Source organism: Dermacentor variabilis, chromosome 8 (genome assembly GCF_050947875.1).
Source record: "Dermacentor variabilis isolate Ectoservices chromosome 8, ASM5094787v1, whole genome shotgun sequence".
NCBI classification, from domain to species: Eukaryota; Metazoa; Arthropoda; class Arachnida; order Ixodida; family Ixodidae; genus Dermacentor; species Dermacentor variabilis.
In genome coordinates this window covers 31176627-31200663 of record NC_134575.1, presented here as the reverse complement: position 1 = coordinate 31200663, position 24037 = coordinate 31176627, and positions in this window count along the sequence as shown.

Genomic DNA, 24037 nt, shown 5'->3' with positions numbered 1-24037 from the left:
GTTTTCTTTTGGCTTTATATGGTCCTGATCATCAGAAATCTATAGACTCGGTTTTCCTTCTTCTATCGTTCATTTAAAGCGTGGGTCTCAAATCTGGCAGCCTTGATGTCATTAGGTAACATACGAGCGGTTTTAAGCCATGTGACAGCTCTCCTAAGTTCACGTGTTACGTCATGATGGCGTCGGGCAAAAGAAAAGGATGCTCCTCATCGGGCCACCGTGGCTTTCAGTGGCGCTCACTAACACTCCCAGGGCTAGGTCTAGTTAACAATGTTAGCGAACGAATTTATGGCTGTCTCCATAGCACAAGTGGTAGTTCAACTCACGCGTAATACAGAGGTTCGTGATTCGGCTGCAGCCGGCGGCAAGTGATTTTTTCACTCACATTCGGTGCCTTTTTTCATTATTATTTCCTTAATTTCAACTTCATCCACAGCTAATTTCGCCGATGCCTTATCGGCTTTATTGTCGTGTGTGTGTGTGTGTGTGTGTGTGTGTGTGTGTGTGTGTGTGTGTGTGTGACTCTGATTCCATGCTGCACCTGTGTAGCATGTCACCTAAGGCCGGCTGTGCGGCTTAGCGGAGTGCGAATAGCCTTGGAATATTTGATGATGATAAGCCACACAATTAATTGCGACTGCAACAACAGGAACTTGCAATGCCTTGAGGTCCTTATAAAATCTCGATTTCAACATACAAACTTCGATATATTGAAAAAGTTTAATGGAAATGCGTGTGCCCCCGCCCCCCCCCCCCTTTTCTTTCGCCATTTTTCTCCTTTATATGATAAAACATACCATTCTGATAGCCAATCCTTAAATTTCGACCCGATTTACTTTTAACTGCCGCGTGCAAAAAAAGCAGCGTAGAGGGTACCGTGAATGTGTGTAATGGTTGCGCACAGATATAGGCCTGAAAGTAGATGTTTTGAATTGGAACGCTAGAATATGGCGCGCCGCTCGTGAGATATTCTTCGAGAAAGTGTTGTGCACACTAAGAACACTCCGCAGTACTCTTTTCGGGGACAATTGTAGTTTGAGCACCACTGTAAAAATATATATTGCCCACTTTTACAAATATATAGAATGCAAACATAATAATAATTATCGTAACATCCCGAAAACAATATGTTTTCCGAGGGCCTGTGTGCGAAAAATGATGTCCGAAGGGCTGAAGATGGCAGGCGAGGAGGCCCCTCACTTACTACTCTCATATAGGTGCAGGACACTGAACTCACTGAAATGTGGTAGAAGATTCCTGAACGTGGAAAGACAAGCACGTGTTAAACAATTGCCAATCCAGGCTGCAACGCCAATACCGTCTGTAGGAATCATCTTAACCAAACTAAACGAAGCGAAAGTAAGCCAAACCACACTGACCAAACCACTCAGACCAGACTAGGCCAGACCAGAACAGGCGAGAGAAGACCCAGCCAACCGACCAACGAAAATATGGCTGCCACATGCAGCGTGTTCATCTTAAAGTCAGATGAAATTACGTTGGCGTTCCAGTTTACATCGTACTGAAGTGCTGGAGAACCAGTTTCTTGGAACGGTTCGCTGGATGGTCCCAGTATTTCGCTGTACATCAGAGTCGCTTATCTAGAAATTGGTGCAATTTCTAGATAAGCGATAAGCGACGGAAGATTGCGCCACTCGTGCTTCTATTAAATTTCGCAATTGCAACATTTATATAATAAAAAAATATATACGTGTTTAAAAGCTACTTGGTGAATATTTTTCATTTGACTAATTCGCCACTGCGATTTCTCCTATATGCAGGCAATTTCGGTATCTTCTAGAAATCCTCATGAAAAGGTGGAACAATAGTCACAGGCCAATAAATGAAATAAATAAAAACAAAGCTGGAATGATCGGTCTACAGATAATGAGAAACAAAAAAAAAATGTGCGCAATTCTGTAGGAAACCAATTCATTTTTCTAGCGTTGTAGAACCCCAGAAGAAGGCGTAAGCGAAGCAACTTTTTTAAACTGGACTTCCTTAAAATTTCAATTTGTCGGTCCGTGCCGTAGAAGACAGCGTCGGGCTATATTTATAGTAGAATTGGCCCGACTCCTTCGTGTGGCCTGTTTTCGATACATTTAAGAAAGATGCCCAAGTATCAGCAGGCCACGACTTCGCTTCGCTCTCAATACTCATACTTTCAGAGGTGGGCAAGGAGTTCTGATTGTTTACGCATGTGTCAGGTGATGACCTGTAGCAAACGGAAATAGCTAAATATATGTTGTACGTTCGCGAAAATAAAAATTGAAAATATTGGGCATTGAGACATTGAACAACATTGAAACAACTGAAACACTGAACGCATTGAAACATTGGACAACATTGAAAATTGAACCACATTGAAAGACAACATTTAAAAAATTCAGTTCAACAACGGCCACTTTCGTTGTGAGGCAAGCTTGAGGAACGTGCTTGTACATTAGTGTCGCACCTCCGGAAAGGATGTTTGAGAGAGTCCATTATAGCCGCGCGCCTACGGTGGTATTACTGTCATTCCAAGACGGGGGCGTCCATGTGGCCTCAGGCTGTTCGAAGTGCTCAGGAAGACCAGTCCGACAGAGAGAAACCTCTATTGTTTAAAAGAATTTTCCGGGAATGGTCGGAGCCCCTTTAGTCCCGCGCCTCAGTGTCCTCGGCCGCCCGCTTGACCTTTTTTATGAAGGGCTGTTGTCCTGCCAGGTCTGAGCTAGATAGCTGTGCCTTGCCATTGCTCCATTGCGTGTCTTCAAGGGGTGTATGGTAGCGCGATTAAAAGACGGGACAAAAGAAGACACACAGGGAGACACACAGCGCTGTGTGTGACCCTGCGTGTCTTCTTTTGTCCCGCCTTGTAATCGCACTACCGTACACCCCTTGAAGATGCATTACCAACAAGCCCATATTGACATCCATTGTGGGGCGTGTTTTATCAAACGGGTGTGATTCACAATCCCGTGTAATGTGTTGTAGTATTGGTATGCCGCCGAAACCCCGGGCACTCGGGCCTGTAGCGCGTGGGGAGCATATCATATTGTAATTTATGTTGGGGGAATACCCCGCTCTTGATTACGCGCCAGGTGGCGGGTTCCTCTTCACTGAGTGGTGTGTGAGGCGGAGAACATTTTTTTCGGCTGTACACCTTATCCGTCTTCTTCATACTCCTCCAACGAATGCCCGAGTGATTCTGGCTCACGAAAGGAGTCCGAAGGAGAGACATAAGGTAGCGGAGAAGGCAATGACGTTCCAAATGTCTCAAACTGATTTTTCGTAAGTGACATAATTTCTTTTTGGGTACTTAGACGACGCCCTCGTTTTTCACATCATCCACAAAGTATCGACGACGGCGACCACAAGAACAATTGTAAAATCAGTAGGAAAACAGAGAACGAGAGTAAAGCAACAGCAATGCCAGCAACAACAGCAGAAAACAAGACAACGGCTCTCTCGTTACGCATGTGCTGGTGCGGATCAATTGAGGTAAAAAATTTCTCGGCTACCCCACTTCTCTTATGCAACAAAGACTATAGGAACGAATGAGAACACCAAGAAACGAAAACAAGAGTATGAGTAACTGACAATAAGACTTAGAATATGCACGTATATGCGCTCATGTCGGTTGTCAGTGTGAAGCAAAGCTTTATAAAGCAGTTAGTTAACTACTTTGCAGCCAAGCGTGGTGCATTCAAGTTTGCTTAGTTTCATCCCATAAAAGTGTAATCTCATGGAACGTTTGTTTCACCACCACAAAGGTCCGAACTTTATGGCCACGCAATTTGTGCTTTTTGCAAAAGACAACCAGAGAGTGGCGCAGAAACCATATTACGGTTTATAGGTGTGACACAAAAAAAAAAAAGGAAGTATTAACTTTCTTGCTGCATAAAAAGCGGAGGAAAACGGAGAATAAACATTCAGTTGCTAGTACAGTGTTGTTTCGTTGTCCTTTTCTATCAGTGCCGCTGTATTCTGCTGGAAACCATTTGTGAAATAATTTCCCCTATGCTGTCCTTCGTGTCATTGTTTATTGGCTTCTGATCATCTAATCAAAAACGCGCCCCGCGGTTTCCCTTCTTCTCGTTCATATGTATATACGTCTTGCGACGTAACGGTCATGGCCGATATTTTATTAATCCGGAGAGACACTGCGAAGCGCCCCAGGCAAAGTACACACTGACATGGCGTCCACAGGCGCGATGAAAAAATGAAGACACACGTATGAGGTTGATAATTATACAGATGAGGAAGAAGTGCATAATAAGTGCCCACACTAATTGCCCCCCCCCCCCCCTGTATAGAGCGGCCGTTTCAGCAGGTTGGTCTACCGCTGAAAGTTTGCTGGACGGATGTCTACGGGTAGCCTGTTATGTACTCTCATGCAATCGAGAATTTAGCTCTTCCTAGTACCATTTGAACTTTGAGTGACGTGTACACTGACGCATTCAGGACATTAGTATCTGGCACATACATAATTATTTACATCGTTTCAGGGGTCTTGCAGAGGTTTGCACACAAAGTGATGCTACACTCAACGGCTGTGTCTAATATATAAATATTGTCTGCTTCAGATGTCCTTTATATGAAGTGTACATAATTATAACATTACTATTTATTATGGTGCTACCGAGCTGAAGACTAGGTAGAGTTTCTTTTTTTTACATTTCCAGCAATGTGTGCGAAAAAGCGCAGGTTTCAACAGAAAAACAAATATTGCCGATTTAGCTCAAAGACAGAAGCAAGGAATTTTACGGCAAGGTTAGGCGTTGCGCTCAAACACTTTCGATAGTGTTCAACTGTACGCGATTGCGATATTCTTTAGGCACGCGAGGCAAATGCTATTTGGCAAAATTAATGGTGCCCCCCCCCCCTCCCCACTTATATAGCCACAAATTCTCACAACAATGGCGAGATGAAGCCCACGCTATCGTCGTTAGTCGGTAGCGAACAGTGAAATTTCAGGTAACGTTATCGCTTGGCCTTTGCTTTGCGTTCCGATCATAGCAGCGCGTTCACGCAGCAGCACATGCTGGAGCGCTGTAGCGTGCACAAGGAACGCCCCCGGGCTCACAATGTAAGTGCCAGCATGCCAGGCCAGCAGAAACGCTGAACTTGCTCCACCGCTCAGCTGAATGAATGATGTGCTAATGGTGCGTCCAGTTAGCTGGCTTCGTCGCTTTTGCAGCCAAACCCTCTGCGTGTGTCTGGAGACTCTCTCTAACCCTTAGGACGCGAGGAAAACTAAAGCAAGCAAATCCTTGTTATCGCTCGGCAAACTTGGTTTAAACGCGTTCGACCATGACAACATTTTTTGGATGAGACGAATATCGTTACTGTCGCTGCAGTGGTTGCCGAGAAAACAGATTTCACCAATTTGACGTATTTGAAAATGGGAGCTTTTACAGCTCGAACTCCTCTTTGGTGAGAGCTTTCCCTCACAAAAATTAACCAAATACGCATTTTGTTAATACGCAGAAGAAGGTCGCCTCAAGTTATGCGAAATATTCTATGTAGTAGTCTTGAGGCCTAATGTGCACCTCCTTTATATCAAAACCCAAAGGTAGACTTTGCGCACAGTGAAACAACTTCAAAAATGCGCATGTTTTCAGGCGCAGTAAACTGATAAGGCCCGTGACATTGAGACACAAGGAAGGGAAGATTCCAGCTGGACGATAAGATATACAAGTGGCGTTATGACCGCTTTAGGAAAAGTTCATTTCAACAAGACGATAGGAGCACTGAGCCTAGAACGATGACAGGAGCGGTCCACTTTCAACGGAGCCGAAAGTATGGTTGCGCTCCTAAAACTATATCTCGCAGAACAAGCCCATTTGGCCCGCGTATTAACCGGTTTCTGCAACACTATTCAGCGAAATAAAAAGAGCAGCTTAAATGCCACATAAAGTGGCGGACTATTTCACGCTCGGTTCATATCTTTTAACTTAAAGCGCCTGGATCTATAATAGTAAGGTCTGTGTCAAACAATGCCGTTCAAAATTTTTTTGCTAAACGGTGCGAACACGAAGTCGTGTGTGATGTGCCCAAATTGAACTTAGACCTAAGTAATGCTTAGACTTCGTCTCACGGGCTTTAGTATTGACAAATTGCGGGATATAAATAATAATTGTCGTGCATTGATGAAGACGAGTCAAACCACGTTCTACTGACGTAACCACTCCAATAGCTACTGCAATTATAGAAGCGTAATTCCTGCACTTTCTTTGAACGAATTCAGGCACGAAGGACCAAAATTAACCTCAGATTTGCTATTCTCAAAGGTACGTAAGTGTTCCGTGTATGAAAACCTGCATGCAGATATCTGACGGCGAAATTCCGCATATTCGCCGTAGCTACGCTACATCCGTTTAAGACCGCTGGTGTTCAATAGAAAAGGCTTTTGCCTTTGCCTGCATCAGAATCTATATATAATATAATCGAATATATATATATATATATATATATATATATATATATATATATATATATATATATATATATATATATATATATATATATATAAGAAGTAGCCATGATGACACGACGCATGATGAATTATTGCACACGGAGTTGGCATCTTCTAACCTATAGCACTTCCATATATAACTATTTGTCCACCAACGCTATTGAAACATTTGTCGCTAGAGCCTATCGGTAGGGAGTCGTAGGTTTGTGGTGTGACCGATGCCGGCATCGAAACGCTGAACGCCGCGTGTGCGCTGGACATGAGTGAACATTTTTGCAACAATGTGTCTTAAAATGAATTGATGACATTAAACTACACCCGTACGTCGAACGAGAAATTGGATACCGCAGGAATTTATCACGTTATCTGCGGCAAAGCCGGGAAACACGGTTACAATATTTCCATGAAGATTGAAGGTCAGGCAATTTCTATGCTGTTGGGAAGCGACTTTCTAGAGCACGAAAAAGGTGCAGACGCCTGATCCACCTAGTGCGGAGGTGTTGAGTGGACATTAGCCAATCACGGCAACTGTTGACAGGGTCATGCTCTCCATGATCAATGTCCTCCACTGCTGTAGCAAGGACAAATAAGCTGACGAGTAGGATCCTGCACGGTCAGTCTGTAGGTGGTGAGTTTGAATCCTCGCAGTACAGTGAGAATCCTTGTATGTTCGTAATTTCCTGGCAAATGATTTGGGGATTCCAGCGACAGAGCCGCGGCGGGCATCAAAAGGAACAAGAGAACGATCACAAAAACAGGTGCCGCTCCTAGAAATAGTTGCTCATAGACGACGGATTCGCCGGCTGCATGAAGGGGAGGCATCGTTTATGAATGAATGACTGTTCTCGTACAGTATTTCGGGTGCTCTATACGTTTACTAAGGAAGTGGTACCTCTGGGCACCTCCAATGGCTAACCTGCAGGAGAGTGATGTGGGTCAGGCCTCGCTTACGTTTTTCGTTCTTCGCCGAATCCAATAAGCGCTATACTACACGTACTGCTACTCAACGAAGGAAGGAACGGGTAAACGAACAAAAGAATGAACAAATGAACGAACAAAAGAACGAACGAACGAATCAACGAATCAACGAATGAATCAACGAATGAATGAATGAATGAATGAATGGATGGATGAATGAATGAATGAATAGATGAATGAATCAACGAATGAATGAATCGACGAATGAATGAATGAATGGATGAATGAATGAATGAATCGACGAATGAATGAATGAATGAATGAATGAATCAACGAATGAATGAATGAATGAACGAATGAATGAATCAATGAATGAATGAATGAATGAATCAACGAATGAATGAATGAACGAATGAATGAACGAATCAATCACTGAATTGAATCAATGAATGAATGAATAAAGGAAGGAACGGACGGAGATCTGTACAGGAAGAGCGCACACGACACCACACTAGCGACAACAAACAGGAAGCTGCCAGCAATGAAATCTAGGTATGGATGCAGCTTTAGCTATGCGTTCGCCAACATGCACGCCGTAGGTTGCCATACGACGACTCATATTCTGCTGAAGATCGGCATACAGGTTGTTCCAAGTACCTCGAGCCAAACTGGAAAAAAAGGAATTCGTGTGCCACTTAGCTGTACAGAACCAAGGTAATGTTGTTTGCCTTCGCATGGATTAGGTCAGATTGTTTTTGTGCTTTGCCTAAATAGATAATTCCTTAATATAAATTAATTTATTTCCAAAAGGTTGTTATCACAAAAATATTGTCCATCAGAAAAATCAGTTTCTGAAAAATTCCCGACTCAGCTTTCTGTCGCTTGATACGTGCTACATAAAAGGTTATATTTCCATGCGTCAAAGAAAGCCTGCAAAACACTAAAATATGCCCCACGAATAGCCTTGTATAACTTTTCCTAGGCTACTTCATAACTACATTTGCGTTATCTGAATCACAAGGCATATGTAATTTACTGTGTGATGGCATTTGTTCTTTTATATGCTGTGATATACGAGGTGTTTATTTACGATACATAGAATAATAAATATGATCTTTCGTCAGATATCAAACTTCAAATCTTAGAGCCAGATTGCTCGAATACACGGTCGTTATTTACTTTCAAAATTAATCGAAGTGCATAACTGATCAGTTAACAGGAACGCGTTATTTACTTTATAGCTAGTTAATGGCAGATATTGCGACCTACAAATTGTAGAGGGTGAGTGTGTCGGGCACGTCCAGTTAGAACGAATTGTGGAGGTGGAACCTGTTTCGAGATATGCACTGTCACACTTGCGGTAAAAATTCCCTATTGTTGTATCTATTTTTAAAGAATGCGCTGTTTCATTCACTGAAGTACAAACGTAACTGAACCGCAAATATCGTGAGTCGCACACTTTAGAAAGGAACATCTCGAATCTGGCGACATTCTGGCATTTCGTTCCAAGTGGATACGCCTCGATAACTCACTAGCTACAATTCGCGAATTGCAATGTGTGCCGCAATGTAGCTAACTAAAAGCGTGATCGCCGATTTAGTGAGACGAATTGATTGTGCGTTTAGATTTCTCGGTCGCACAGCCGCACCCGCCTCGTCCAGGTAACGAACTCTAAGATTGAAGTTTTTTTTTAAATCTCGAATGATAATTAAAAACAATCCCGTGTGTTGTAAAAATATACCAAGTATATTTCACGAAGCCCCTGTTTCGAATGTATTTTTTTCCAATGTCCCCATTGAGCCTCCAGGAAGATGGCGACGACGAACGTGCGACCAGTGGAACGCGCGCGTTCGAGCGGTTACGCCGACGGCGACGCTCTAAAAAAATAAAAAATATAAAACCCAAAACGATGAGTGATCATTGCCGCTTTTTAAGTAAACATTGAGTCGTTTACTACAGCTTGTTCGAGCTTTTATTCTAATTAAATTCGGACTTGCCGCGTAGCGCTCATCCACTTTGTTCACTTGCGACAGTGGCCGTCTCTCGATGAAAACTTTTGCAATTACTCTAGCCCGCATGGGCTCATATAACACACGTACGGGTTCCAATCAAAGTTCCCAACTCAGATTTACGAGCCTCTAGAAGGCTAAAAATTTGCTTGTTTACCTCATAAGACGTTGCGTTGGCATGTATACCTACCTGCCTAGGCAGGTAGGCACACGCAGGAAAATTGCACCCTTAGGGGCGTTTTCTCGTGTCTAAAGCTCACCCCCTTATACTCATAGAAGAGACTGCTTAGTCGAAGTGACACACCGATTTTCGAGGGTTATCTTTCCGAATTGCACCCTTTGGGTGCCATTTCCAAAGGATGTCTCGACATTCACTCCACCATCCAGGGTAATAGTTATCAGAGTGTACAGGTAGGTTGCTATCTCGCCTTAATGAAAAGAAAACAACATGTGACAGATAGTGGAATCAAACCTCTGCAGTCGAGCATAGTAGCCCAGCGCCATAGCCATTAGACAACAATCGGTTCCTTTTTTTTGCCTTCATTACCATGTTCACAGTTACACCGCACATAATAGAAAAATCAAAACATTTATGTTGAGTAGCAGGCCAGAGCAAGTTATAGCTCTGGCCGACCTCTCTGCCTTTCTGTAAATAAATTTGTCTCTGTGCTCCTTTACACACTGTGCTCCTTTAGGTGGTGTTACTGCAGAACACTCAAATTTTTTCGAGCATACTAGCCTGTCTAAAATTTCCACTCAGATTGAGCATGCATACTTCTCGCGATCCAAAGCCCGCGGGCTCTTTGAAACGGCGCGTGTGCCTCGTGCAACTTTCTCATGGTCTATCCTTGTGACAGCTCACGCTTTGAGGTTGCGTGTGAGACTGCGCTGTCTCTGGGATGCGGCACTTGAATGATTGAAGGAAGATATTTTATTTCCACCGTAAAGGTGGGATGCCACACTTTCCCCAGTACTTTCCTCAGTACTTTGCTCGTACTGCGACGTACTGCTGACGCCCACCGGCTCCTTGGTCTTCACTGGTCACTTCAACGCGCATCACCAGCTATGGGGAAGCACCAAGATTAACTTCAGACAGCAGGACGACGGCAGCCTAACGAATCGGCGGAGCACTTGCTTGGACTTGAGTGATTTGCAGGCGCTTTGCTGTGCGCACACACAGTGTTCCCTCTATCCTGCTTTCCTCTTTCTGTTCCCCCTTTCGCTTCCCCCAGCGTCAGTTAGCAAACCGGACGCTCGTCTGGTTGACCTCCCTGCCTTTCCTCTCTTTGCTATATATCTCTCTCTCCTCGTAGCAGCTTACGCGGTGTAATAACTGTCCGACGTTGTACCGACTTCACGATCACCCAAGTTTATAATGTTTTTTTTTTATCTCGACAAGCAAACTACGAAACTCAGCCTTCAAAGAAGCCTACAAACAATACAAAGACAGCAATACGACCACAGGGAAAGATGAAAGTGAACGCAGAGCGCAGCGGAAGCTGAATGACGACGATAGCGAAGAGAGTGTGAGATGAAGGGGGAGGAGGAGGAGGGGACAGCAGGACTATGTGTGGAAACTCAGAGGAGAAGGGTATGGCGAAAGCGTAAGAAAAACGTAGTACCACGGAAGACGGACTCTGGCGGCGACGATGACTACGAGATGGCGCCAGAGTAGTGCGCGTCGTCTGTATGGAAACAAAGGACTGCATGAGTGGAGGACTGTCTGCGGCAACTGCTGTGAATCGCGCCCACACATCACCCACGAGTTCGCACCATCCAATAAATCGTGAAATGAAAACACGTATACAGCTGCGCTCAAATTTCGCGTTAGGGAGTATGGAAATCGTAGGCGTATTTTTCTTGCTTGATTTTATTAGCAGAAAGGCAATGTAGAGTTAAAGGAAATCCACAAATTGAAAATGACCTTGCTTGATGTTACGCGGCCTGGCTGTGGTCTTCATATACATATAATTATCCGCGTTATTATGTAACGTGCATCGCTTCAATATCCATGCAATATACTCTCCACTGCTACTAAACGTGAAACTTTTGTGCGACTGCAACGGCTGCGGACTGTCCTCTCAGTAAACTTAACATCTCGTGTACACTAAGGACACAGCGGTCATTTTTTCCTTGTTTTACCCATTGAAAGTTCAAAGAAGGTGCTTGCCAAGAGACTACTACTTTACGAAGCTAAAAAGAAAAGTTTGCGATCTCAAGTATTTAGATACTTCATCGTCAACACAGACTCGCAAGCAAAGCAGTGGGAGAGGAAAGGCAGCGTCTTTAGGGAGCTTAAAGAAGCTGTTTACCTGTGGGGACCAAGTTCCACGATTCTGTAAACTCGACCGAGTGAGGCTTAACGAAGAAAAGAAAGAAAGAAACCCGCGAACCGACGTTTGAAAGGCAACATCGTGTGTACACGGAAGCTTAATTTGGGATAACTGCAACTTTTATGCCTGTGAGACCTGCAGTGTTAGAAAGTAAAAAGGACGGTGGTTCTTCAGGTGGGAAACGTGGAATGGCTCTTCATTGTGGAGTTTTAACACCTTGACGCTTTGTTGAGGTCAAAGGCCTTCTTATGTGTTTTGTGGTTTTCAGTAAGGAGGACAGGTGCGATTGAAGGCGCGAATAACAAACAGCTTGCAGCTGCTTACACACTTGAAAATAAACACGAACGGTGTTCGACGTCTCGACAAGAGCAGCTCTTTAAAGATGTATAAGTGCCATTACTTTTACATTGTTTTACAGACACTGCTCAATATTTAATTTGCCATTGCTGCAAGTGAAGACAACTGTACGCGACGTTTCTAAAATGGCTACTGCTCTCTGCGTAAGTACATACATTTTATCTGAAGCGCTGCTTCGCATGAAGGCTTGCACTTCTTCTGGTTACTTAATCACATATAAGATATCTTTAAATATGTTTAATAGGTTTTACAGAGATTACATGCAACATGAGTGACTGAGGGCGTTCAAGTGAATTAGCAGGATATGTGAACGCAACTTGCTCAACAAATCACAATGTCTATGCAGCTGAATAAATTGAGTCACTATAATTATCTTTCTTTTACTTATTCATATAAAGGGCTAGACTACTTCGTTGCTTCAAGCTTTTATTCTGTTACGCGTTCACACCATGATATCGAATTAGTCTTTCAATAGCAAGAATCCCAAATCATCGAGTAATTTGTGGATACTGTGTCGACACTCCATGAATGGGCCTACAAGTGATCCATTATTTAGGGAAACTGAAGGGCAATACTGACGTAGCCTGAAACAGCCCTCGACGGAGCACAATAAACGGAGGATCGGTTTGCCGATTAGAGTAAGTAGGCGTTAAACGGGAAGCGCTTGCATACAGTACGTGTCCTGAAGTTTCCGAAACCAGTACTGCGCGATTGCACGGATCTTGGCGCAAAACAAAAAGAAAGAAATGGGATCCAATCCACGCTTTGAAGGTGGTTGGTTAGCGAAGCTCTGGTAACACCAGATCCGATAGAGGGTTGTGACGGAGCCTTGAACTGGGCCCTAACGAGCCTGAACGTGACGCGGGTGAGATTATTGACGTTGCTGTTCCTTTCGTCACTCATGGTACTCGCGCTTCTCTTCAGGCGTCCGAACTCTACGTGGCTTGCTTTTGGCAGGAACCACTGCGTCCTGCCTAGCCTGAGCACTACGGTGTTGAGAATGTTGACGGTGCTGTTCCCGTCGCCGCTCATCGTGTTCGGGCTGTTCTTCGGGAGTCCTAACTGTGCGTGACGTTCCAATGGCGCTATCAGAAAAGAAAGGAAATAATTTGCTAGGCGAGTTCCTATTTTACTTATGAAGCTGTAGTTACATCACCGCTTGGTGCATATACTACAGTTTCCGCTTCCCCGAAACTGCAGCTGATGTAAACGTAATCTCTACTGGGAAACCCTTGCAGAGAGCGCTGTGCGTCAAGTCGAGCTTTCTGGTTCTTCGTTTTTCTTTCCCCAGCATGGCCGCCGCCGCCACTGCCACAGATGCGCGGAGCCGAGTGCCATCTGGTGGTGCTGCAAGGAACGTGCCACTGGGTTCCTTACATCGGTTTCGTTGTACGCCCACAGCCATCACAAATGCAGTTCCACAGCTTCGCTATAGAAGAGCTGAACCTGCTCGCCAACCGCTGCGACCTGGCGTCAAGATATTTTTCGTTCTATTTCATTTACCTTTTCTTCATTATTTTATACGTTTGAATTTCAAGCACAGCTGAAGTCCCCGATTGCTTTCCTTTGCTTTATTTTCTTTTTGCTTTATGCGGTCCTGATCATCAAAAACCTAGACGCTCGGTTTTACTTCTTCTCTCGCTCATTTATAGCGAGGGTCTCGAATCCGGCAGCCCTGATATCGTTAAGTAGCATACCAGCGTTTCTTTTTTCTCTTTAGCCGCGTGCCTGCTATTCTAAGTTCACCTGTTACGTCGTGATGACATCGGGCAGAAAAGGATGTTCCACATCCTCCCACAGTGGCTCTTAGTGGAGCGGGCTATTTTTCCCAGGGCTTAATATAGTTAACAATATTAGTGAACGGACTGATAGCTGTCTCCATAGCACAAGTGGTAGTTAAACGCACGCGTAATGCAGTAGGTCCTGGGTTCGTCTGCGGCAAGTGATCCTTTCAACCACTTTCGCTGTCCTTTTATCATTATTATTCCCTGTATTTTAATTTCATCCACAGCTAATTTGCCCGATGCTTTAATCGGATTTATCTATTGCTTGTGCGTGTGCATGTGTGTGTGTGTAAGACAGAGAGAGAGAGAGTAAGAGAGAATAGGATCCCATGCTTCACCTCTGCAGCAGGCCGGCGAAGTCTGGCTGTGCGGCTTAGCGCAGCGCAAACAGCCTTGGAATATTTGCTGATGATAAGCCACACAGGTAATCGAGGTTTCAAAAACAGGAAATTGGCCGTGAGCTGCATATGAAATCTTGATTTCAAAATAGAAACTTCGATATATTAAAAAAATTTGTATGGGAAGGCGTAGGCCCCACTCCCATCGCCTTCTTCTTCTTGGCCATTTTTCTCGTTCATATGATAAAACATACCATTCTGACGCCTAATCCTAAAATTTGGACCCGAATTACTTTTCAATACTGTGTGTAAAAAATTACCGACGATTACGTTACTTCCTAATGCGAAATTTGAGCGCAGCAAATAAGCTGCTTCACCTTTTGGATAGATTGAGGCAAAGAAATCGAGCAACACATGTATGCGCTATCACAGAATTTTTTTTTTATTTTTCACACGTATTCCTTTAACAAAGACTCCACTAACAGTTCTTGACAGTCATGAAGGAAGCTTTGTGGTCGGAGAAATAGACTGATATATGTTCGACTTGGTACACCAATGCTTGATTCTCAAAGACGAGATCTATACAAGTGCCTCGCGAGGTTGTCACAGCCGTGGGACGCGTTACGAGCGAGAGGAACGGGATGTTCTCCCGCATAAGTGTTAGGAAATTGCTGTTTGTCTTTATGTTTTGCGACTGTTGCTTTTGAGTGGAGATGTTGAGGAAAACCCCGGACCTATGACAAAGGTTCAAGAAGAGAAGTTAGATGGCGTGGCCGAGGCTGTAAAGCGTCTTGAAGCCAGCAACGCAAGTCTTCTCGAATCAATAATGAAAGTTCTAAATATGCACGCAGAACTCAAAACAGACCTCGAAAGCTTAACCAAACGTGTGCAGGAACTGGAAAACAAATTAGAATCTGCTCCATCTGTTCATGCCTCAACATCTCTCGATAGTGGTTTTTCTAGCATCATTAACAAAATCGATAACCTAGAAAACCAGTCGCGTAGATCGAATGTTTTGTTTTATGGTGTTACCGATACTAACGAATCCGAAAGCTGGGAAAGTTCAGAGCGACTTGTGCATGAGTTCTGCCGTGATAAGCTTGGTGTCACTGTAAATTCCATTGCTAGGGCACACCGTGTGGGCCGTTTTTCAACTGTGAAAAAACGCCCCATTATAGCTAAGTTCTTCAACGATAAAGAACTTGAGGTTATTTTAAGTAAAGGCAGCAAGCTGAGGGACACAGGTTTCAGCATAGGACGCGACTATTCCCAAGCCGTTCGTGACAAACGCCGGCAACTTCTGCAGTTCTCTCGATCAATTAAAAAGCAAGGTGACCGTGTGCGCCTAACATTCGACAAGCTGCACATCAATAATGACACCTATGTGTGGGACGTCGCGGGTAACCGTGCTGTGCCAGTTCGTCATCCCACCACAGTATGACATGTGCCGGCTGATGAGTCATCTACAGAATCTACGTCATTCTTGCCCAATGTGTGTCATAATTTAAAGAATAATACACATTTCCTGTTCACAAACATCAGAAGTGTTCTTTCCAAAACTGTCGCCCTTTCTTCGCTCATAGATTCTACGTGCGTTTCACTTCTAGTATTGACTGAAACTTGGCTGGACGATACCGTTCCGGATGATTACATTCTTCTGAGTGAATCTGAATTTTCCTTTTTCCGGTGTGACAGAATAAATAGAAAAGGAGGAGGTGTCCTTATAGCCACAAAGAAACAATTATCTGCTGTTCCCCTCGCTGTTGATACTTTCCTCGAATGTGTATTGATATGGTGTAAATTCGGAGTTACTGATGTTATTATTGGTGCTTTCTACCGGCCACCCGATATGTCTGATGGATTCTCGGGTGAATTCCATAGAATACTCAGCGACTTACATGTGCGTTTTCCTAACTCTATTTTCCTCGTATTTGGCGATTTTAATTTTCCAAGCATTGAATGGTCCACTCTCTGTGTTAATTCCAGTGATAAAGAAGCCCACACCTTTCTTCATTCCTGCTTGGATTTTTCTTTTGCTCAACTTATTACTAGTCCTACCCGTCGCTCCGCTACCACGGCTAATATCCTTGATCTTGTCCTAACAAATAACCCGGACGTTCTTTCTGATATACTACATTTAAACGGTTTATCCGATCACGACATTATCACTGGGTGCATCACGCATCCATTTACTGAAAAGAAAACTACCATTAGGCGAATTCATTGCTACAATCGCGCGAATTTTGAGATGATTAACTCGGAACTAAACACCTTCTCTGAAAGCTTCCTGGCTCAGTATTCATCACGCTCAATCGAATCAAACTGGCTGGCATTCAAAACCACCTTGACTCACCTTGTTGATAAGTACGTGCCAGTCATCACCATCCGACATCATAAAAATTCACCTTGGTTCACACATCGTCTTCGTCGTCTTAATAATAAGAAAAAACGTTTGTACCGCCAAGCAATGACCACACGTCTCCTGTCATCATGGAACAAGTACAAAAATTGTGATAAAGAGTATCAGTCCCTCCTTAAAACAACCCGTCGTAATTTCTTCACTCACGACCTGTCTACTATGTTAACCAATAATTCTCATAGATTCTGGCGCATTATCAATCCGAGTTCCTATCTTGATATAGTACTAATTAATGCTGACGGACAACCAGTCACTGAAACTGAGTGTTCGCAGCTTCTAAACGATTCATTTTCATCAGTATTCACCAATGAAGATATAACTTCTTCGCCTATATTAGAGCCATTGCCTAACATTTCCATGCCAGAAATTGTCATCAGTGATTCGGGTATTCTTGCCCTGTTGAATAACCTCAAAACTACTACTAGCTCTGATCATCTTGATTTCAATAACAAGGTACTTAAAAACGCTTCTTTAAACATTTTTCAAGTGTTATCAGCCATGTTTTCACAATCATTATCTTCTGGCATTATTCCTCATGACTGGCGAATAGCTAAAGTAATACCAATATTTAAATCAGGTGATCGCTCTGTCCCACTTAACTATCGTCCTATCTCATTAACTAGCAACATATGTAAACTTCTCGAGCACGTCATACACACACAAGTCATCAACTACCTAGAAGACCATGATATCATCTTCAAGTACCAGCACGGTTTTCGCAGGGGTTATTCATGCGACACTCAGCTCGCCGGATTTACTAACGATATATTTTCCGCATTTAACGAAGGATTCCAAGTTGACGCAGTGTTTCTTGACTTCTCTAAAGCTTTTGATCGCGTTCCTCATCACAGGCTTCTAATCAAATTAACACACTTAAACATTCACCCAAACGTTCTTGCATGGATTAAAGATTTTCTCTCCGACAGACAACAGTTTACCTGTGCTAATGGCTGTAACTCTTCTTCTGTTCCTTTAACATCTGGAGTCCCCCAGGGCAGCGTCCTCGGTCCCCTACTTTTCTTAATTTTCATTAATGATCTACCCAAATGTGTCTCATCTCGAATTCGATTATTCGCAGATGATTGTGTTATATATCGTAATATTAGTAATGACGCTGACCGACTTTCCTTACAAACTGATCTTGATGCTGTGACCGCTTGGTGCTCTTCGTGGTTAATGTCTTTAAATACATCTAAAACCAAGCTAATGTCATTTACCAACCATTCCACTCGACTTCCTACCACCTACTTTCTCAATAATGCTAGAGTAGAACTTGCGCCAACTTACAAGTATCTTGGCCTTCATCTTCAGTCTGACTTAACTTGGCATTACCATATTAACACCGTCTTAGCATCAGCTAACCGAGCACTCGGTCTTCTTAAACGTAACCTCAAGCACGCACCTTCTCACTTAAAAAAACTTGCTTATATCACGCTGATCCGCCCAAAAATTTAATATGCTTCTGCCATATGGGATCCCGATCAAGCATACATAATCAACAACATTGAATCTTTGCAAAACCGTGCTGTTCGCTTCATCTTTTCCGATTATTCACGCTTCACCAGCGTCACATCGTTAAAACAACGTGCCGAGTTGGAATCACTATCACGTCGACGCCAGTTTGCTCGCCTAACCTTATTTCATAAGCTTTATCACCATTCCACGCTTCACGAAGACTTCTTTTCACCACCCCCTGCAGTTTTCCCGCGCCGTGACCACGCTAACAAAGTAAAACGCATAATGTGCCGCTCGTCGCTCTACGCAAAATCTTTTATTCCTCGCACAATAATAGAATGGAATAACCTACCATCACACATAGCTACTGAAGTTAGCCTACCATCTTTTCAAACTTTGTTGCAAGAAAACGGTTAGTGGTAGCAGATTAGATATTACTTATGCCTATATGCACATATTAACATATGTAAAATGTTCTTGTGTTTTCATGACTAAGTGCATTTACCCCTTGTTCATATCTATATATTTTATGTTCCTTGTGTGTATGTTTATTTTATGTAGTTTTATTTCTTTGTATATTTCATGTTTGTACCCCCCCCCCCTATGTAATACCCTCATGTGAGGGCCCTTAGGGGTAATGTAAATAAATAAATAAATAAATGTCAACATTAAAGTCCCCCACTACTAACATCGGTGTGGATCGATGGACGGTTAATGCGAGTTGCAGGAAGTGCACGACGTCTTTCGTGAGTGCGGTAGGGGCGAAGTAGGCAGCTACTACCAGCAAGCCGTTGGGCAACTTTGCGGCGCACAGTTCGCCAACTTCCGTCCGAGTTGGGAAACGCACACCGGAGATGCTCACGGCACGTATCCGGAAGCGGTTTCACGTCATTTTGGAACCAGAGCCGATCACACACTGAACACACACTTCCAAACGGATTGTCTGTAAACTGTCGCCGGAAAGCATTTGTTGCACCCTGACTGTTTGCGAGCCTTTGTTTGCGTTTGGCCTCGGCCTCGGCCGCGCGAACGGTAGAGTCTTCTCTGCGACGGCGATGAGCTTCTGCTTCAGCCTCGCTTACTGCTGGTTGCTCTCGACGGCGGCGATGAGCCTCCGCTTCGGCGGTGCGAACGGCAGGGTCTTCTCGGCGGCGGCGATGAGCTTCTGCTTCAGCCTCGCTTACTGCTGGTTGCTCTCGACGGCGGCGATGAGCCTCCGCTTCGGCGGCGCGAACTGCAGGGTCTTCTCGGCGGCGGCGATGAGCTTCTGCTTCAGCCTCGCTTACTGCTGGTTGCTCTCGACGGCGGCGATGAGCCTCCGCTTCGGCGGCGCGAACGGCAGGGTCTTCTCGGCGGCGGCGCTTAGCCTCTGCTTCGGCGACGCGTACTCCTGGATCATCTCGACGGCGGCGACGGTAAGCTTCTGCTTCGGCGGCACGCACCTCTGGATTCTGACGGCGACGGCGCTGGGCCTCTGCTCTGGCAGCTCGTTTAGCAGCAGCAGCAGCAGCAGACGGAGGACTTCCATCGGTCGTCTCGCTCATGGCTCGGAAAGAACTGGCAGATAATTTCGCAGTGGCGAACGGCAGCGGCAATTTCGGCTCGGGCGGTGCACATATACAGATCCGCCGCCACCGATCTGGCTCTCTGATTGCCACCGCACAGGGCGAACGGCAGCGGCAATTTCGGCTCGGGCGGTGCATATATACAGATCCGCCGCCACCGATCTGGCTGTCTGATTGCCACCGCACAGGTGTTGCATTGGAGGAGGAGCGAAGAAAGGAATTAAGTTCGAGCCGGCGCTTTGACAACCGGAGACTCGCAGGAAGAGGGGGGAGGGGGGCGGCGTGTACACCCAGCGGCAAACGATGGGGGCAGAAGCGCGCGCAGCAAGCGGACAACACGATAAAGGGAGGAGGGAAGAGATAGCAGCGACTGACTGATGCCGCTGACGCCGATAGTGAGTCAACCCCAGCAGCGGAGTTGGTTTCAGGGACAACGCCGCCGATGCCGACACAAACAATATGATACCCTCGCTTCCGCAGCGCTAAGAACCAGGTCTAGCCGTGGGAAAGTGGTCACGTATTCATCGACGTACCGGGGCCTACGTGAAATAACCGGCGCGTCGGCAACTGAAGAGCACCCTATCCGCCACACAAGAACAGGGGGGGGGGGATCCTTTCCTCCTCTTTCTGCATGGCGGCGACGGTGTTCTATGCAGTCACGTTATCTTGACTCTCTAGCGGCGTCAGCGGCATCCAGCGGTATCAGTCGGTCGCTGCTAGCGCTGGGGGGATGAAAGGGGGGCGGAGCTGGTTACGAGGCCGACGACAACGCCGACGACGACGCGAAACCCAGGAACGGACGCCAAAGAGCTGCGCTCTAAAAGGCAATGGAGCGGTGACTGGGAATGTGTGTAAAGGTTACGCACCGATATAGCCGCGGAAGTAAATACTGTGATTTGAACGCTGGAAAATGGCGCGACGCTCCTGTGATATTTTTTTTATTGAAGTGAATGTTAGGAGAGGTTGGCGCGTTTATGTGGTGGCACCGGCTACTCCTTGTCACTTGGCAGACGAAACAACTTTGCGCAAAAAGGGAGAATAGCGACACTAAATATAACACTTAGTAAAACACCGGATCAATGAAAAGATACAGAGTCCAACAGTACCTGAGTCGCAGAGTTTTGTGCATTAGTTCAGTCCACGTACGCATATATAAAGTCCGATGTTTTGAACAGCCAAAACACACAACACTTGTAATACACTCCAAGTACAGGACAGAATTATACATATTGCGCAAAAGTTGCGATCACCACATACACCAACTATGAACCATGAACAACGCTTATGTAACTCATTTAGCGTATTCGGATCATCCAATACTTAATATATTCCCAAAATATTGGTGTCCTCAAAAATTTTTTTCAAAGCAAGAAGTGCTCTTTTTTGAAGGCCCGCAGTTGGACATGGGCCAAGTATCTTTTTGAGAGTGAATGGTCTTCTGTCTAATATCTTTGAGAAAGAGTGCGCACACTAAAAGAACTCCGCAGTACACATTTCTAAGACAAGAATTGTAGCTTGAACACCACTGTGAAAATATCTATTGCCCACTTTTATATATATAGAATGCAAAAATTATAATAATTATAGTAACATCCCGAAAGCTAGATGTTTTCCGAAAGCATGTCTGCAAAAAATGATGTTGTCCGAAGTATAAAGATAGCAGGCGAGAAGGTCCCTCAATTACTAGTCGCATATACGTGCACGACACTGAACTCATTAAAATGTGGTAGCAGATTCCTGAACGTGGAAAGACAAGCACATGTTAAACAATTGCCAATCCAGGCTGCGATGCCAATGCCGTCTGTAGCAAACACCTTAACCAAACTAAACGAAACGAAAGTTAGCCAAACCAAACGGACCAAACCACTCAGACCAGACTAGGCCAGACCAGAACAGGCGAGACAAGACCCAGGCAACCGACCAACGAAAATATAGCTGCCACATCCAGCGTGTTCATCTTAAAGTCAGATGAAATTACGTTGCGTTCCAGTTTACATCGTACTGAAGTGCTGGAGAACCACTTTATTGGAACGGTTTCTGGAAGGTCCCTGTGTTTCGCTGTACAACAGAGTCGCTTATCTCGAAATCGGTGCAATTCTTATAATTCCCGCTCAGCAAACATTGCGCCACCCATGCTTCTATTAATTTTCGCAATCGCAACGTTTACATCATAAAAAAAATCTCTACGTGATTAAAAGCTACTCGGTGAATATTTTTCGTTTCACTAGTTTCGACACTGCGATTTGTCGTATACGCAGGCAACTTAGGCATCTTCTAGAAATGATCATGAAAAGGCAGAACAGTGCTGTCAGTCACGGGCCATAAATGAAATAAATAAAGAAATGGAATGGTCGGTCTACAGATAATGAGAAACAAGAAATGTGCGCGATACTGTAGGAATCAAATTCATTTTTCTAGCATTGTGGAAACCCCAGAAGAAGGCGTACGCGAAGTAACTTTTTCAAACTGGACTTCCTCAAGAGTTCGCGTTGCCGGTCTTTGCCGTAGGAGACACCCTCGGGCTATACTTATGGTTGAATTAGCCCGAGGCCTTCGTGTGGCCTGTTTTCGATACATTTCAGAAAGGTGTCCGAGTAGCCCCGGGCCACGACTTCGCTTCGCTCTCAATAATCATACTTTCAGAGCTGGGCGAGGAGGCCCGTTTTTTTACCCATGTGTCAGGTGATGACCTGTAGCAAAACGAAATAGCTAAAAATATGTTGTGCATTCCCCAAAATAAAAAATAGAAAACATTAAACATTGGAACATTCAACAACATTGAAACAACTGAAACATTGAAAACATTGAAACATTGGACAACATTGAGAATTGAACAACATTGAAAGACAACAGTGAAAAAAATTCAATTCAAGAACGGCCACTTTCGATGTCAGGCAAGCTTGAGGAACGTACTGGTACATTAGTTTCGCACCTCCTGAAAAGATTTTTTGAGAGAGTCCATTATAGCCGCGGGCCTACGGTGGTATTAGTGTCATTCCAAGAGGAGGGCGTCCATGTGGCCTCAGGCTGTTCGAAGTGCTCAGCAAGATGAGTTCGAGAGAGAGAAACCTTTATTGTTTCAAATAATTTTTTCAGGAATGGTCGGAGTCCCTTTAGTCCGGCGCCCCAGTGTCCTCGGTCGCCCGCTTGACCTGTTTTATGAAGGGCTGTTGTCCCGCCAGAGCTGAGCTAGTTAGTTGTGCCTTACCGTTGATCCATTGTGTGTCTTCAAGGGGTGTACGGTAGCGCGATTAAAAGACGGGACAAAAGAAGACACACAGGGATACACACAGCGCTGTGTGTGACCCTGCGTGTCTTCTTTTGTCCCGTCTTGTAATCGCGCTACCGTACACCCCTTGAAGATGCATTACCAACAAGCCCAGATTGATGTCCATTCTCTGGCGTTTTTTATCAAACGGGTGTGATTCACAATCCTGTGTAATGTGTTGTAGTGTTGGTGTGCCTCGAAACCCCGGGCACTTAAGCCTGTAGCGAGTGGGGAACATCTCATTTTGTAATTTAGGTTGGGGGAATACTCCGCTCTTGATGTTGCGTCAGCTGGCGGCTTCTTCTTCACTGAGTGGTGGGTGAGACGGAGGGTATTTTTTTTTCGGCTGTACACCTTATCCGTCTTCGTCAGACTCCTCCAACGAATGCCTGAGTGATTCTGGCTCACGAAAGGAGTCCGAAGGAGAAACATAAGGTAGCGGAGAAGGCAATGACGTTCCAAACGTCTTAAGTTGATTTTTCGTAAGTGACAATTTTTTTATTGCTACTTAGATGACGCCCGCGTTTTTTTTGTATCATCCACAAAGTAACAACGACGGCGACCACATGAACAATAATATCAATCGCAACAAAGAGAACGAGTGATAAAGCAACAGCAATGCCAGCAACAACAGCAGAAAACAAGATAACGGCTCTCTCGTTACGCATCTGCTGGTGCGGATCAATTGAGGTAAAAAAATTTCTCGGCTACCCCACTTCTCCTATGCAACAAATGAGAACACCAAGAAATGAAAACAAGAGTATGAGTAACTGACAATAAGACCAAGAATATGCACGTTCATCCGCGCATGTCTCTTGTCAGTGTGAGGCAAAGCTTTATAGAGCGGTTAATCAAATACTTTGCAACCAAATATGGTGCATTAAATTTTGCTTGCTTTCATCCCGTGCAAAGTGTAATCTCATGGAACGTTTGTTTCACCACCACAAAGGTCCGAACTTTATGGCCACGCAATTTGGGCTTTGCAAAGGACAGAGAGTGGCGCGCAAACCATTCTTCGGTTAATCGGTGTGGCACAAAAAAAGGAAGTATTAGCTTTTTTCGCTGCATAAGAAGTGGGGATAAACGAAGAATGAACATTCAGTCGCTAGTACAGTGTTGTTTCGTTGCCCTTTT